The 15,229-nt window shown below is 40.6% G+C and overlaps 1 long non-coding RNA gene across 4 annotated transcripts; it reads right to left on the bottom strand.

Moving 5' to 3' along the window:
* Positions 1-10,431: 10,431 nt before the first annotated feature.
* Positions 10,432-13,388, bottom strand: LOC119317899. Of its 4 annotated transcripts, XR_005153836.1 has the most exons (5): positions 13,261-13,388; positions 12,797-13,160; positions 11,819-11,910; positions 11,610-11,688; positions 10,432-11,473 (listed from the first exon to the last, which is right to left on the bottom strand). It is a non-coding gene; the product is annotated as an uncharacterized LOC119317899 (long non-coding RNA). The 4 variants fall into 4 exon arrangements; XR_005153833.1 differs by having other exon boundaries at positions 10,433-11,473; positions 12,797-13,388; XR_005153834.1 differs by lacking the exons at positions 12,797-13,160; positions 13,261-13,388 and adding an exon at positions 12,645-12,759 and having other exon boundaries at positions 10,433-11,473; positions 11,819-11,920.
* Between the last annotated feature and the right edge of the window lie 1,841 nt (positions 13,389-15,229).

Below are 15,229 nucleotides of genomic sequence, written 5' to 3'. Positions count from 1 at the left end.
TCAAAACAGGAGTTACAAATAAATAGAGACTAGTTGAGAGTGAAGTGACGATATGTGTTGGAAGTGGTTCCAAGATTGATATGATCATCATCGCACACTCCCTATACTTTCAGGATTAGCGTTGAACCTAAATAAATGTTATTTGGTGTTTGCATGAAAATGATTTGATCATGTTTATTGCAATACGATTATTCATTTAAAGTTAGAGAATAATTGTTGTTCTGTTTATATGAATAAAACCTTCGAAGGTAATACACCCAATGAAAATAGTTTGTTGGATATCGATCATGGTAATACACATATTCATAATATTGATGCCAAAAAATGCAAAGTTGATAATGATAGTGCAACTTTTTGTGGCACTGTCGTTTGGGTCATATCGGTGTAAAGCGCATGAAAAACTCCATAAAATGGACTTATGGAATCACTTGATTATAAATCATTTGATGTTTGCGAACCGCGCTTTATGGGCAAGATGACTGAAACTCCGTTCTCCGGAACAATGGAACGAGCTAGTGACTTATTAGAAATATTACATACCGATGTATGCAGTCCAATGAGTGTTGATGCTCATGGCAGGTATCGTTATTTTGTAACCTTCACAAGATGATTTGAGCAGATATGAGTATATCTACTTAATGAAACATAAGTCTGAAACATTTGAGAAGTTCAAAGAATTTCAGAGTGAAGTGGAAAATCATCGTAACAAGAAAATAAAGTTTCTACGATCTGATCGTGGAGGAGAATATTTGAGCTACGAGTTTGGCCTTCATATTAAACAATGAGGAATAGTTTCACAGCTCACGCCACCTGGAACACCACATCGTAATGGTGTGTCCGAACGTCGTAATAGCACTTTATTGGATATGGTGCGATCTATGATGTCTCTTACTAATTTACCAATATCGTTTTGGGGCTATGCATTAGAGACAGTTGCATTCACTTTAAATAGGGCACCATCAAAATCCGTTGAGACGACGCCTTATAAACTTTGGTTTGGCAAGAAACCAAAGTTGTCGTTTCTTAAAGTTTGGAGCTGCGATGCTTATGTGAAAAAGTTTTTTAACCTGATAAGCTCAAACCCAAATCGGAGAAGTGCGTCTTCATAGGATACCGAAAGGAAACTATTGGGTACACCTTCTATCACAGATCCGAAGGCAAAATCTTTGTTGCTAAGAATGGATCCTTTCTAGACAAGCAGTTTCTCTTGAAAGAAGTGAGTGGGAGGAAAGTAGAACTTGATGAGGTAATTTTACCTTCTCCCTTATTGGAAAGTAGTTCATCACATAAATCAGTTCCTTTTGATTCCTACACAATTAGTGAGGAAGCTAATGAGCATGATCATGAAGCTTCAGATCAAGTTACTACCGAACCTCGTAGGTCTTCCAGAGTAAGATCCGCACCAGAGTGGTACGAAAACCTGTTCTGGAAGTCATGTTACTAGACCATAATGAACCTACAAACTATGAGGAAGCGATGATGATCCCAGATTCCGCAAAATGGCTTGAGTCCATGAAATCTGAGATGGGATCCATGTATGAGAACAAAGTGTGGACTTTGGTGGACTTGACCGATGATCGGCAAGTCATATTAAATAAATGGATCCTCAAGAGGAAGGCGGACACTTATAGTAGTGTTGCTATCTACAAAGATCGACTTGTCGCAAAAAGGTTTTTTTTGACAAGTTTAAGGTGTTGACTACAATGAGATTTTCTCAACTGTAGCGATGCTTAAATCCGCCTGAATCATGTTAGCAGTTTCCATATTTTATGAAATCTGGCAAATGGATGTCAAAACGGCATTCCTTAAATGGATATTTCTTAAGAAAAGTTGTATATGATGCAACCAGCAGGTTTTGTCAATCCTAAAGGTACTAACAAGGTGTGCAAGCTCCAGCGATCCATCTATGGACTGGTGCAAGCATCTCAGAGTTGGAATATACACTTTGATGAGTTGATCAAAGCATATAGTTTTATATAGACTTGCGATGAAGCCTGTATTTACAGGAAAGTGAGTGGGAGCACTATAGTATTTCTTATAAGTATATGTGAATGACATATTGTTGATCAGAAATAATGTAGAATTTTCTTGAAAGCATAAAGGAGTGTTTGCAAAGAGTTTCTGAAGGAAAGACTCCGGCGAAGCTACTTACACATTGAGCATCAAGATCTATAGAGATAGATCAAGACGCTTGATATAATTGTTCAATGAGTACATACCTTGATAAGATTTTGAAGTAGTTCAAAATGGAACAGTCAAAGAAGGAGTTCTTGCCTGTGTTGCAAGGTGTGAAGTTGAGTAAGACTCAAAATGTGACCATGGCAGAAAATAGAAAGAGAATGAAAAGTTGTTCCCTATGCCTCAGTCATAGGTTCTATAAAGTATGCTATGCTGTGTACCAAACCTATTGTGTACCTCACCAGGAGTTTGGCAAGAGGGCACAACAGTGATCTAGGAGTAGATCACTGGACAATGGTCAAAATTATCCTTAGTGAGGACTAAGGAAATGTTTCTCGGTGATGGGTTGATAAAGAGTTCGTCATAAAGAGTTACATCGATGCAAGCTTTTACACCTATCCAGATGACTCTAAGTCTCAATTTGGATACATATTGAAAGTGGGAGCAATGAGCTAGATTAGCTCTATATAGAGCATTGTAGACATGGAATATTTGCAAAATACATACGGCTCTGAACTTGACAGACACGTTGACTAAACTTCTCTCACGAGCAAAACATGATCACACCTTAGTACTCTTTGGATGTTAATCACCTTGTGATGTGAACTAGATTATTGACTCTAGTAAATCCTTTGGGTGTTAGTCACATGGCGATGTGAACTAATCACATAAAGATGTGAACTATTGGTGTTAAATCACAGTATGATGTGAACTAGATTATTGACTCTAGTGCAAGTGGGATACTGAAGGAAATATGCCATAGAGGCAATAATAAAGTTATTATTTATTTCCTTATTTCATGATAAATGTTTATTATTCATGCTAGAATTGTATTAACAGGAAACATAATACATGTGTGAATACATAGACAAACAGATTGTCACTGGTATGCATCTACTTGACTAGATCGTTAATCAAAGATGGTCGTAGTTTCCTAACCATAGAAATGAGTTGTCATTTGATAAATGGGATCACATCATTAGGAGAATGATGTGATTGACTTGACACATTTCGTTAGCTTAGCACTTGATCCTTTAGTATATTGCTATTGCTTTCTTCATGACTTATACATGTTCCTATGACTATGAGATTATGCAACTCCTGAATACCGAAGGAGCACTTTATGTGCTACCAAACATCACAATGTAACTGGGTGATTATAAAGGTGCTCAACAGGTGTCTCTGATGGTACTTGTTGAGTTGTCATAGATCAAGATTAGGTTTGTCACTCCGATTATCGGAGAGGTATCTCTGGGACCTCTCGGTAATGCACATCACAATAAGCCTTGCAAGCAATGTGACTAATGAGTTAGTTGCGGGATGATGCATTACGGAATGAGTAAAGAGACTTGCCAGTAACGACAATCGAATCTCGGGCAAGTAACATACCGATGACAAAGGGAACAACGTATGTTGTTATGCGGTTCGACCGATAAAGATCTCCGTAGAATATGTAGGAGCCAATATGGGCATCCAGGTTCCACTGTTGGTTATTAACCAGAGAGGTGTCTCGGTCATGTCTACATAGTTCTCGAACCCGTAAGGTCCGCACGCTTAACATTCGTTGACGATATAGTATTATATGAGTTATATATGTTGGTGACTGAATGTTGTTCGGAGTCCCGCATATGATCGCACACATGACGAGGAACTCCGGAATGGTCCGAAGATAAAGATTGATATATGGGATAATAGTGTTTGGTCACCGAAAGGGTTCTCGAATTCACCGGAAGGGGTTCCGGATGTTTCCCAAAATGTTTGGGTACAAGAACACTTTATTTGGGCCAAAGGGGAAAGCCCACAAGGTTTTTGGAAAGCGCAAATGGGAGTTTTGTGGAGTCCAGGGGCCAGACGCCAGGGTCCTTGGCGTCTGGGTCCAGACGCCGGGAACCCTGGCGTCTGGCCCTGGAGTCCGAGAAGGACTCTTGCCTTTCGGGTGAAACCGACTTTGTGGAGGCTTTTACTCCAAGTATCGACCCCAAGGCTCAACATATAAATACAGGGGCAGGGCTAGCACAAAAGACACATCAAGAAACACCTAGTTGTGTGTCGGCAACCGTGTCCCCTCTAGTTTATCCTCTGTCATAGTTTCCGTAGTGCTTAGGCGAAGCCCTGCGGAGATTGTTCTTCACCAACACCGCCAACACGCCGTCGTGCTTCCGGAACTCATCTACTACTTCGCTCTTCTTGCTGGATCAAGAAGTTGAGCATGTACGTCATTGAGCTGAACGTGTGCTGAACGCGGAGGTGCTGTACGTTCAGTACTTGATCGGGGCGGATCATGAAGGTGTACGGCTACATCAACTGCGTTGATAAAATGCTTCCGCTTAGCGATCTTCAAGGGTATGAAGATACACTCCCCCTCTCATTGCTATGCATCACTATGATCTTGCATGTGCATAGGAATTTTTTTGAAATTACTACGTTCCCCAACACCATTGCCGTGGAGTGAAGCGCTCTTGGTAAGTGGAAATTGGTAAGGAAAAATTATTACAATGTGCTGAAATTTATTGTCACTTGTTACTATGGAAAACCATCCTTTGAGGGGTTTGTTCTGGGTAGCTTTGATACATCTCCAACGTATCTATAATTTATGAAGTATTCATGCTATTATATTATCATTCTTGGATGTTTTACAATCATTTTATAACACGGTTATATCATTTTTTGGGAATAACCTATTGACCCAGTGCCCAGTGCCAGTTGGTGTTTTTTGCTTGTTTTTTACATCACAGGAAATCAATATCAAACAGAGTCCAAACACTGCTAAACTTTTTGTGGATTTTTTATCTATAAAAAGACATCCATGGGGCTAGAGCAGCACCTGGGAGGTGCCCCGAGGGGGGCACAACCCACCAGGGCGCGCCTGGGCCCCTAGGCGCACCCTGCTAGGGTGTGCCCATCTCGGTGGCCTCCCGCAGCCCCTCTTTGCCCTATAAATTCTCAAATATTCCAAAAACCCTCATGGAGAACCTACATCAGAATTTCTGCCCCCGCAAGCCTTTTTAGCCTCTAAAAACCAATCAGGAGCCCATTCTGGCACCCTTCCGGAGGGGGAGATCATCACTGGTGGCCATCTTCATCATCCCGGTGGCCACCATGATGAGTAGGGAGTAGTCCACCCTCGGGGCTAAGGGTTTGTACCAGTAGCTATGTGTTTAATCTCTCTCTCTCTCTCTCTCTCGTGATCTTGAGATGTCACGATCTTGATATATCATGGGCTTTGTTAACATAGATGGATCATATGATGTTTCTCTCCTCTCTACTCTTGTTGTGATGAATTGAATCTTTACCCTTTGAAGTTTTGTCTTGTCGGATTGAATGGTCGGATCTGAGAACACTTGATGTATGTCTTGCGGTATGAATACTTGAGGTGACAATGGGTATCATATTGATTCACTTTATGTATGTTATGGCACTCAACTTGCGGATTCCCGAGGTGACTTTGGGGTAATCTATACATAGGGGTTGATGCACGTTTTTATCATCTTTTCTCTAATAGAAACTTTGGGGTCTCCTTGTAGTTCTTTGTGTGGATTGAATATTATGATCATGAAGTTGTTTGAGCCATATCGTAGAATTAACTCACAGATACTTGTGGTGACATTGGAGTATCTAGGTGACATTAGAGTTGGTTTATGTGTGTCATATGGTGTTATTTAGTACGAACTCTTGGTTAGATTGATCATAAAGAATAGCTTTGTGTTATTTTAGTACGAACTATAGGATAGATTGGTCGGAAAGAATAGCTTTGAAGTGGTTTCGTACCCTACAAACAATTTCTATCTTTTGTTCTCTGCTAATAGGAAATTAGGATTGATTCTTTATTGCACTATGAGGGATAATCAAATGATCCAACTATCTTAGCATTGTTGAGAGGTTGCACTAGTGAAAGTATGCACCCTAGGCCTCATTTTCCATCATTGCAATACCGTTTGTGCTCCCTTTACTATTTACTACCTTGCTGTTTTTCATTGTTTGCACTACAAAAGCTCATATCTACTATCCATACTACACTTTTATCACCATCTCTTCGCCGAACTAGTGCACCTATACAATTGCCATTGTATTGGGTGTGTTGGGGACACAAGAGATTTCTTTTATTTGATTGCAGGGTTGCTTGAGTGAGACTATCTTCATCCTACGCCTCCCACGGATTGATAAACCTTAGATCATCGACTTGAGGGAAAATTGCTACTGTCCTACAAAACTATGCGCTTGGAGGCCCAACACGAGTCTACAAGAATAAAGTTGCATAGTAGACATCAATCTTCACCTCGACCGGAACCACAATTAACTACCTCCTACTGCACCAACTGAAAATATTGAATATGAAATTCCTTCGGGTATGGTAGAACAACTGCTAGCTAATCCTTATGCAGGAGATGGAACCGAACATCCTGATATGCACTTGATATATGTGGATGAAATTTGTGGATTGTTTAAGCTTGCAGGTTTACCCAGAGATGAAGCTCAGAAGAAGGTCTTCCCTTTATCTTTGAAGGGAAAGCCATTGACATGGTATAGGCTATGCGCTGATATTGGATCTTGGAACTGGAATCGGTTGAAATTGGAATTCCATCAAAAAAATTATCCTATGCATCTAGTTCATCATGATCAAAATTATATATATATAATTTTTGGCCTCGCGAGTATCGCTCTAGCTTGGGGGAGGCTTAAGTCAATGTTATATTCATGCCAATGATCAATCCATGCTCGATACTTCTTTTACTAGTTCTTTTATGAAGACGACTATTGAATTCCGGTGGGATCTTTTAGAAAGAATTAAATGCAATTCTGAAGATTGGGAACTCGATGAAGGTAAAGAGTCACGTATTGAGCCTAAGTTTGATTGTGTTAAATCTTTTATGAATACTGATGTTTTTCAAAAGTTTAGCACTAAATATGGACTTGACTCTGAGATGGTAGCTTCCTTTTTTGAATCTTTTGCTACTCATGTTGATATTCCTAAAGAGAAGTGGTTCAAATATCACCCACCAATTAAAGAAGAAATTAAAGAACCGGTAAAAGCTAAAGAAAAACTATCATTTATAATGTTGATCCAGTTGTTCCCACTAATTATATTGAAAAACCACCTTTCCCTGTTAGGATGAAGGAACAAGCTGAAGTTTCAACCGTGGTCAACAAAAGTTATAGTAGAACACCTAAATCAGCTGGAAAAATCAAAGTATAACCTAGTGTTGCTATGGTTAAAGATCTCTTGGTTGATAATATTGATGGGCATGTTATTTACTTCTGTGTTGAAGCTGCTAGAATTCCAAACCAGATGAAAAAGATAAACATAGACCTGTTGTTGGCATGCCTGTTGTCTCAGTTAAGATAGGAGATCACTGTTATCATGGTTTATGTAACATAGGTGCTAGCGTGAGTGCTATTTCTTTTACCTTATATCAAGAAATTATGAATGATATAGCACCCGCTGAAATAGAAGACATGTATGTTACTATTAAGCTTGCTAATAGAGATACTATATCACCAATTAGGATTGTTACAGATGTTGAAGTCTTGTCTACGAAAATAAAATACCCTATTGATTTTCTTGTTCTTGGTTCCCCACAAGATGACTTTTGTCCCATTTTCTTTGGTAGACCTTTCTTGAACACCATTAATGCTAAAAACGATTGTGAGAAACAAACTGTCGGTGTTAGCTTCGGTGATGAATCTCATGAATTTAATTTTTCTAAGTTCAGTAGAAAACCTCATAAGAAAGATTTTCCTAGTAAGGATGAAATTATTGGTCTTGCTTCTATTGTTGTACCGCCTACTGATCCCTTAGAACAATATTTCCTAGACCATGAAAATGATTTGCATATGCGTGAAAGAAATGAAATAGATAGAATCTTGTTCGAACAACAACCTCTGCTTAAACACAATCTGCCTATTGAAGCTCTAGGAGGTCCTCCTCCACCTAAAGGTGACCCTGTGTTTGAATTAAAAAAATTGCCAGACACTTTGAAATATGCTCATCTTGATGAGAAAAAGATATATCCTATTATTATTAGTGCTAACCTTTCCGAACATGAAGAAGAAAGATCATTGAAAGTTCTAAGGAAGCACTGAGCTGCTATTGGATATACTCTTGATGATCTTAAGGGCATTAGTCCCACTCTATGCCAGCACAAGATTAATATGGAACCTGATGCTAAACCTGTTGTTGATTACCAACGTCGGCTAAATCCGAAGATGAAAGAAGTGGTAAGAATGAAAATATTGAAACTTCTGGAAGTACGTATAATCTATCCTATAGCTGATAGTAGATGCACTACTGGAATCTGGCACTTTGCCATCTGCCATGGCAGATGGCAAAGGCATGGTCGGCGGATGGCAAAGGCTTTGCCATCTGCCAGAAGATGGCAAACAGTTCGTCTGAAACCCTGCCGGTAAAGGCTTCTTTGCCATCTGCTAGCTGATGGCAAAGAGCCTGTGGCTTTGCCATCTGCTGGCAGATGGCAAAGCCTCTTAACGGGGTTACCCGGTTAGAAGGCTAACGGCATACATTGCCGTCTGCCAGCAGATGGCAAAGGCTTCAGGCTCTTTGCCGTCTGTCAGCAGATGGCAAAGGCTGCATGCTTTGCCATCTGCCAGCATATGGCAAAGAGATTTGCCATCTGCTGGCAGATGGCAAAGGGTCCAAATAGGTCAGCCCAAATTTTACATGTAGATGACACGTGGCCTCTTTGCCATCTGCCAGCTGATGGCAAAGCTCTTTGCCATCTGCCAGCTGATGGCAAAGTGCCTATATTGCCCCATTTAATTTTGTTTTTTCTTATATCAATTCATTTTCACAGAAAATCAAACACAAATATATTTATATGACCAATATAGCATATTCAACAGATATTACCAATAGTCATGAACACATATATATCGAACACATATCCAACACATGTTACCAATAGTAGCAAGTTTCATCCATACATATACATAGTTTCATCAATATTACACAGTTTCATCATAGGTAGCAAGTTTCACAAACTCAAAACAAAAACTAAAGACAAGCACTCCAACCCAAGCTTCCGTGATCTGAACACAAATCTACAAAATGGGAAAGAAGAAAGTAAGAAGAAGAAGACTAGAAGAAGAAGATTATTATGATGCAACTAAAATGTGAAGATTATTATGATGCAACTTATATCTGTAAAATAGGAATACCCAGTTTGTGGTTTTGTGGAAGTAAATTGAAAAACAACATATAGGCATCTTCATATATAATTGAACTTATAACACACATGTATAACATATAGGCACCCGAAGCAGCGAATACAATTAAGAATACTCTCCACAAGGCGTTTGGGAATAACTATAACCTCACTATTCTGTAGAAAAATTTCAAAAGCATAGATGAACTAAAACATTCAGATGGAGGTTGAATCGATCTAGGAGCAGCTGCAAAGTTCCATAACAACACACAGTTCAGAGCAAACGCGCACAGGTTTGTGTCAATTTATGTTGGACAGTACAGGCTGAACCATATACTTCCATCAAACACAAAATTATGTTGGACAGTACATGTTTGTGTCAATTCCATTATGGCAACTCGGATCTGCATCTATATATGACACATAATTACTAATATCAGTTTTTCTTCCTTGGATAAATCTAGTCATCAAACTGTAAAGATTGACATCCAACCACACGTATAAAACTTACTATCTTGTAAATTAATATCAAAGCAGTTGGAAAACAAACGACAACGGAACATGCATCATGGTGAAACCTCCATACTACAATATCAAACACGAATTCAGATTAACAATCTAAGCAAGAAAATATGAGAGATGCAGTCCTGGTCATTTTTTGTTTTGTGGCATCCCCTAAAAAATGATGTTCTTATTTTAGCAAGGATACACTGAGCTGGGACGATTCAGTCTGAAATAAAATATGATGGCTACGTAGGATTCATAAGGCAAGAAATTTGCTTCCTTCCAACAGACATGGTCTGCTGAACTAAACTTTATTTCAGTTAGCTTTGGTAAAAATCTGTAACTGAATTTGTCGTGTTGTCGAGCGACTTGCAGCTCAGAGAGGACTGCAAACATCAAACTCGTATGCCCATCCCACATCAAATTTTAAACCCGCCAAAATAAATATTTCAGTTTAGGATCCGATCATTGTACTTTATGAGTGTTAAGTGTAGTTTCTAAATAGCAGAGAAACCATACCATCTAAAGCACAACCCAGTAGCTTGTACAAACTAACATCAAATCTGAAAGAGGAAACTGTCGACAACAGATGAAGGTATCATGGTCTGTAATCCTTGGTGAACATCGTAAATTAGGATCAACAAAGCTGACAAGCTAAGAGTAACTGTAGAATCTATAATCCACACCAAAACTCCTGCATATAGAGCGTGTTTGGTTGAAGGCCTGGACGCTTTGCCTGAGAAAAAATGGTGCCTGGACAATGCCTGAGATGAAGGAAAATTGTGCCTGGCCAGGCAAGCCTGGTCGGTGAACGTTTGGTTCGTTTCCTTGCTTGCTGTTCTGTCCTTGTGTGCTTATAGAATTTTTAAATAGCAAACCTTTGCTGCTACTTGATCCAATTAGTACCAGGCTGGTGTGGAAGCATGTCCAGGCGCATGGGATGGGGCGCCTGGGCCAGGCAAATCACGCTGCCTGGGCTGACTACGTCCCTTTTTGTATTTTTTATTCTACTGGCCAGGCTAATCACACTACCGGCACAACCAGGCCAGGCAAGTACTTTCTTTCTCAGGATGCCAACCAAACAATCACCAGGCAGACTTCAGGCACAGCTCAGGCCAGGCGCGCAACGACGAGGACATCAACCAAACACACCCATAATCCGAATAATAAAGTAAAGAAAATGGTGTGACCTGGTTCTTTATTTATCAAGTAGAAAATGCTACAGAATTTGGCAGTCAAGTTGTATAGCAGCAATCATCTAAATTAAATAACTCAACAGAAAATGGTGTTGCTGTCAGATCACTAATATTTTGTTTGTGTTACAACATGAAGGATGCTAAGGCAGAACTTACCTTTAGAAGGGAGACAAAAAATAAATCTTCGAAAGGAAGAAACCATGAAAGAGGCAGAGACAAAGAACCAGGCCAGGGTAACAGCACACCAAGCGAAAGGCCACCGGGACAAGCCTGCAACGGCGGGATGGTGTCGATGACAAAGGGACAACATGTGGTTCTCCTTGCTCTTCACCTCTTACTCCCGGCCCCTGTTTCTCCTTCCCTCTCTCTCACACACATGTCCTTCTCCGAACAGTTTTCTCCTTCAGCATTTATACAAACAGGTAGTGCTCGCATCTGCAACATCAAAGCCAGAATGCAATTTGATAAAAATATGTGCACAGCTGCAGCTACCTATGCACAGTAATTCTTGCAATGCAACCCAGTCAAGCAAGAAAGAGGAGCTAGAGAAGGAGGGGGGCATGTTACTCACTGTCACACAAACTATCCTACAAACTGTCCTCCTTTGAGCAGTCTTCTTGAGCATCTATACAAACAAGCAGTGCTGGCATCTGCAAGCTCAAAGCCAAATAAATTTTGAGATATGCATAGCTAAAGCCACCTCTGAACAATAATTTTTGCAACTCAATCCAATCAAGCAAAAAAACATGAGCTAGAGGTGGAGGCGACCATGTTACGTACCTCGGCAGGCAAGCTCGGAGGAGAATCTGATGGAGGTCATGAGCAGCGAGATGAACTGTCCCTCTCCTGCCGGTCCCTCTCCGCCGGAATACCTGACATGAACTATAATATTAATATGAGGGCCTCCTTGTGTTTATATGTATAGAATGCTTATATGTATATATGTATAGAATATGTATAGAATATGGGCCTCCTTGTGATTCCTCAAAAGAATATCAAATGTGAATAAACAAAAAATCACTCTTATCATTTACTTTTCTTTACATTAAAATGAAAAACATCCACCAGGGAAACCTACTGTTCTACTAAAAACACATTTGTTTTCCTGGGGTGTACTGTTTTGCAAACTTGTTTCTCATATCAATCTTGCTAAATCTCCGTCGACTGAGACCTCGTTAAGAGTCTCAGTCGATGCTATATTCGTGAGATCCTACACTGAGATTTTCTCACATAGTACTACTATTTATGCCAGTTCATAAGCATTTTCCACAAACTACTTTGAGATTTTGCACTGCGTTTGGCTGGGATGTAACCGAATTTGCCAGCTAGTTACTTGCTTTTGCCCATGTTTTGCAGAACAAATAACAGGCCATACTGGACATGAAGAATGACACCAGGTCCATTAAAAAATAGCACAAGAATTTGTTTTTTTGATGCTAAGAAAGCCGGCAACAGGCTAAATTGCACTTCCTCAACCTCTCTAAAAAAGGCACCTACAGCATTGGATATCAAAAGGATCCGTCGAAACTTAGTTTACGAAATCGGAGATATCAAACTTAGTTTACAAACTCTGCTAGTACATGATATTGCAACCAAGCTTGCATACCTCAGGTTTTCAATGTCTTGACAAACGTCAGCATCACACAAGCTTAAGAGAATTTTCGAAGCATTTCAGCATAAGAAACATTTCCGAGTCAAGCTTCTAACAAATAGTCCATTAGCTTTACCGAATGATCGTAATCATCTTCAACTCCGCACCTCCCTCAAGGTCATAAGAAGACCTCTTCTCTGTTGACGGAAACACTGAAACTCGATTTGTTATTGTTCTCTCCCCTTGTCTTGCATTGCTTGTAGCCATTACATAGGCTGATGCCTGGACGGCAGCACTATTGTATTCCACGAAATTTGATTGCACGGCCTGCAAGCTGATATCATCAGATAATCACTAAACAAGTAAGCGGTCAAACCGTAAGACAGACGAGTTTTCCAAATGATGCTTATAACAAGGAAGCTGCTGGAGGGGGCAGAGCTGAATTATAGGCAGAGCCATGATCATTGTCTTGCTGCTTATTCTCGGCTTCGAGCCATTCGTCGCTGCCGTCAATCCACTGACGCATATCTGCTACTACAGAGACACCCACATGAACAAGAGCACCTACAAAGCAAACCTTGAGCTCCTATCTACTGCTCTATTCACTAGCGCCTCATCCACACGAACTGACCAAGACTGTATAATACGGCATCGTGGTGTGCCGCGGTGATGGCGTCATCGATGCCTGCCCCAGCTGCATCACCACAGCATTCTAGGATGTGTGGTGGGCCGTGGATGAGGGGGAGGGCCGGCGACGGGGCGGGGGAGCGATGGCGACGGGGCGGGGGAGCGACGGCGACGGGGCAGGGGAGCGACGCGGCCGGCGACAGGGCGGGGGAGCGACGGGGCCGGCGACGGGGTGGGGGAGGGCCGGCGACGGGGCGGGGGAGCGACGGCGACAGGGCGGGGGAGCGACGCGGCCGGCGACAGGGCGGCGGCGGGCGAGCCTAGAGCGCCATCGACGGGGGCTGTTCGGTGTGTGCGGATGAGATGCGAACGACTTTTTTTTACCTGGATGGGTGGGGAGAGAGGAAGGGGATAACCCCACAGTTTTTTTTACCTGAAAAAAAATAACCCTATCTCTTTGCCATCTGCCAGCAGATGGCAAAGAATCTTTGTCGTCTGCTGGCAGATGGCAAAGAGGTGGGGCTGGTATGCCGTTACACGCCTGACGGCCACAGGATTTGCCAACCTCTTTGCCATTTGCTGGCAGATGGCAAAGATTATTTGCCATCCACTAGAAGATGGCAAAGAATTGGCTGATGGCAACCATGTTCTTTGCCGTCTGTCAGTTCTTTGCCGTCTGTTTTTTATAAGCAGATGGCAAAGATGTTCTTTGCCATCAGCTGGCAGATGGCAAAGAGCTGGCTGATGGCAAATTCCCAGTTTCCAGTAGTGATGGGTAAGTCATGTTCATTGTGTCCCTAAGAAGGGAGGTATTACTGTTGTTCCTAATGATAAGAATGAACTTATTAATTCCACAAAGAATTTTCATAGGCTATAGAATGGTACTTGATTTTAGAAAATCAAACAAAGCAACGAGAAAAGATCATTACCCTTTTCCTTTCATTGATCAAATGCTAGAAAGATTATCTAAGCACACACATTTTTGCTTCCTTGCTGGATATTCTGGTTTTTCACAAATACATGTTTCTCAACCTGATCAATAAAAGACCACTTTTACTTGTTCTTTTGGAACTTATGCTTATTGACGTATTCCTTTTGGTCTATGTAATGCACGTGCTACCTGTCAAAGATGTATGACTGCTATATTCTCTGATTTTTACGAAAAGATTGTTGAGGTTTTCATGGATGACTTTTCTGTTTATGGGAAGTCTTTTGATAATTGTTTAAGCAATCTTGATCGAGTTTTGCAGAGATGTGAGAAAACAAATCTTTTCTTTTGAATTGAGAGAAATGCCACTTTATGGTTAACGAAAGTATTGTTTGGGCCATAAAATTTTGGAAAGAGGTATTGAAGTGGACAAAGTGAAGGTTGATTCAATTGAGAAAATTCCATGTCCTAAAGATATCAAAGGTATTCGTAGTTTCCTTGGTCATGCTGGTTTCTATAGGCGATTTATCAAAGACTTTTCTAAAATTTCTAGGCCTCTTACAAATATTTCGCAAAAGTATACTCCTTTTGTTTTTGATGATGATTTTTTAGAAACCTTCAAAACACTCAAGAAAGCCTTAATTTCTGCACCTATTATTCAACCACCTGATTGGAACTTGCCTTTTGAGATTATGTGTGATGCTAGTGATTATGATGTTGGTGTTGTTCTAGGACAACGAGTTGATAAGAAACTAAATGTTATCCACTATGCTAGTAAAACTCTAGACAGTGCTCAACGAAATTATGCTACTGCTAAAAAAGAACTCTTAGCAGTGGTGTTTGCTTGTGATAAATTTAGATCCCACATTGTTGATTCCAAAGTGACCATTCAGACGGATCATGCTGCTATAAAATATCTTATGGAAAAGAAAGATGCTAAACCTAGACCCATTAGGTGGGTTCCCCTACTACAAGAATTTGATTTGCATATCACTTATAGAAAAGGGGCGGAGAACCCCATAGCTGATAACCTGTCTAGGCTTGA

Source organism: Triticum dicoccoides, chromosome 1B (assembly GCF_002162155.2).
Source record: "Triticum dicoccoides isolate Atlit2015 ecotype Zavitan chromosome 1B, WEW_v2.0, whole genome shotgun sequence".
Taxonomy (NCBI): domain Eukaryota; kingdom Viridiplantae; phylum Streptophyta; class Magnoliopsida; order Poales; family Poaceae; genus Triticum; species Triticum dicoccoides.
Note: the sequence above shows the minus strand (reverse complement) of the source record. Positions and strands in the feature narration are given on the sequence as shown.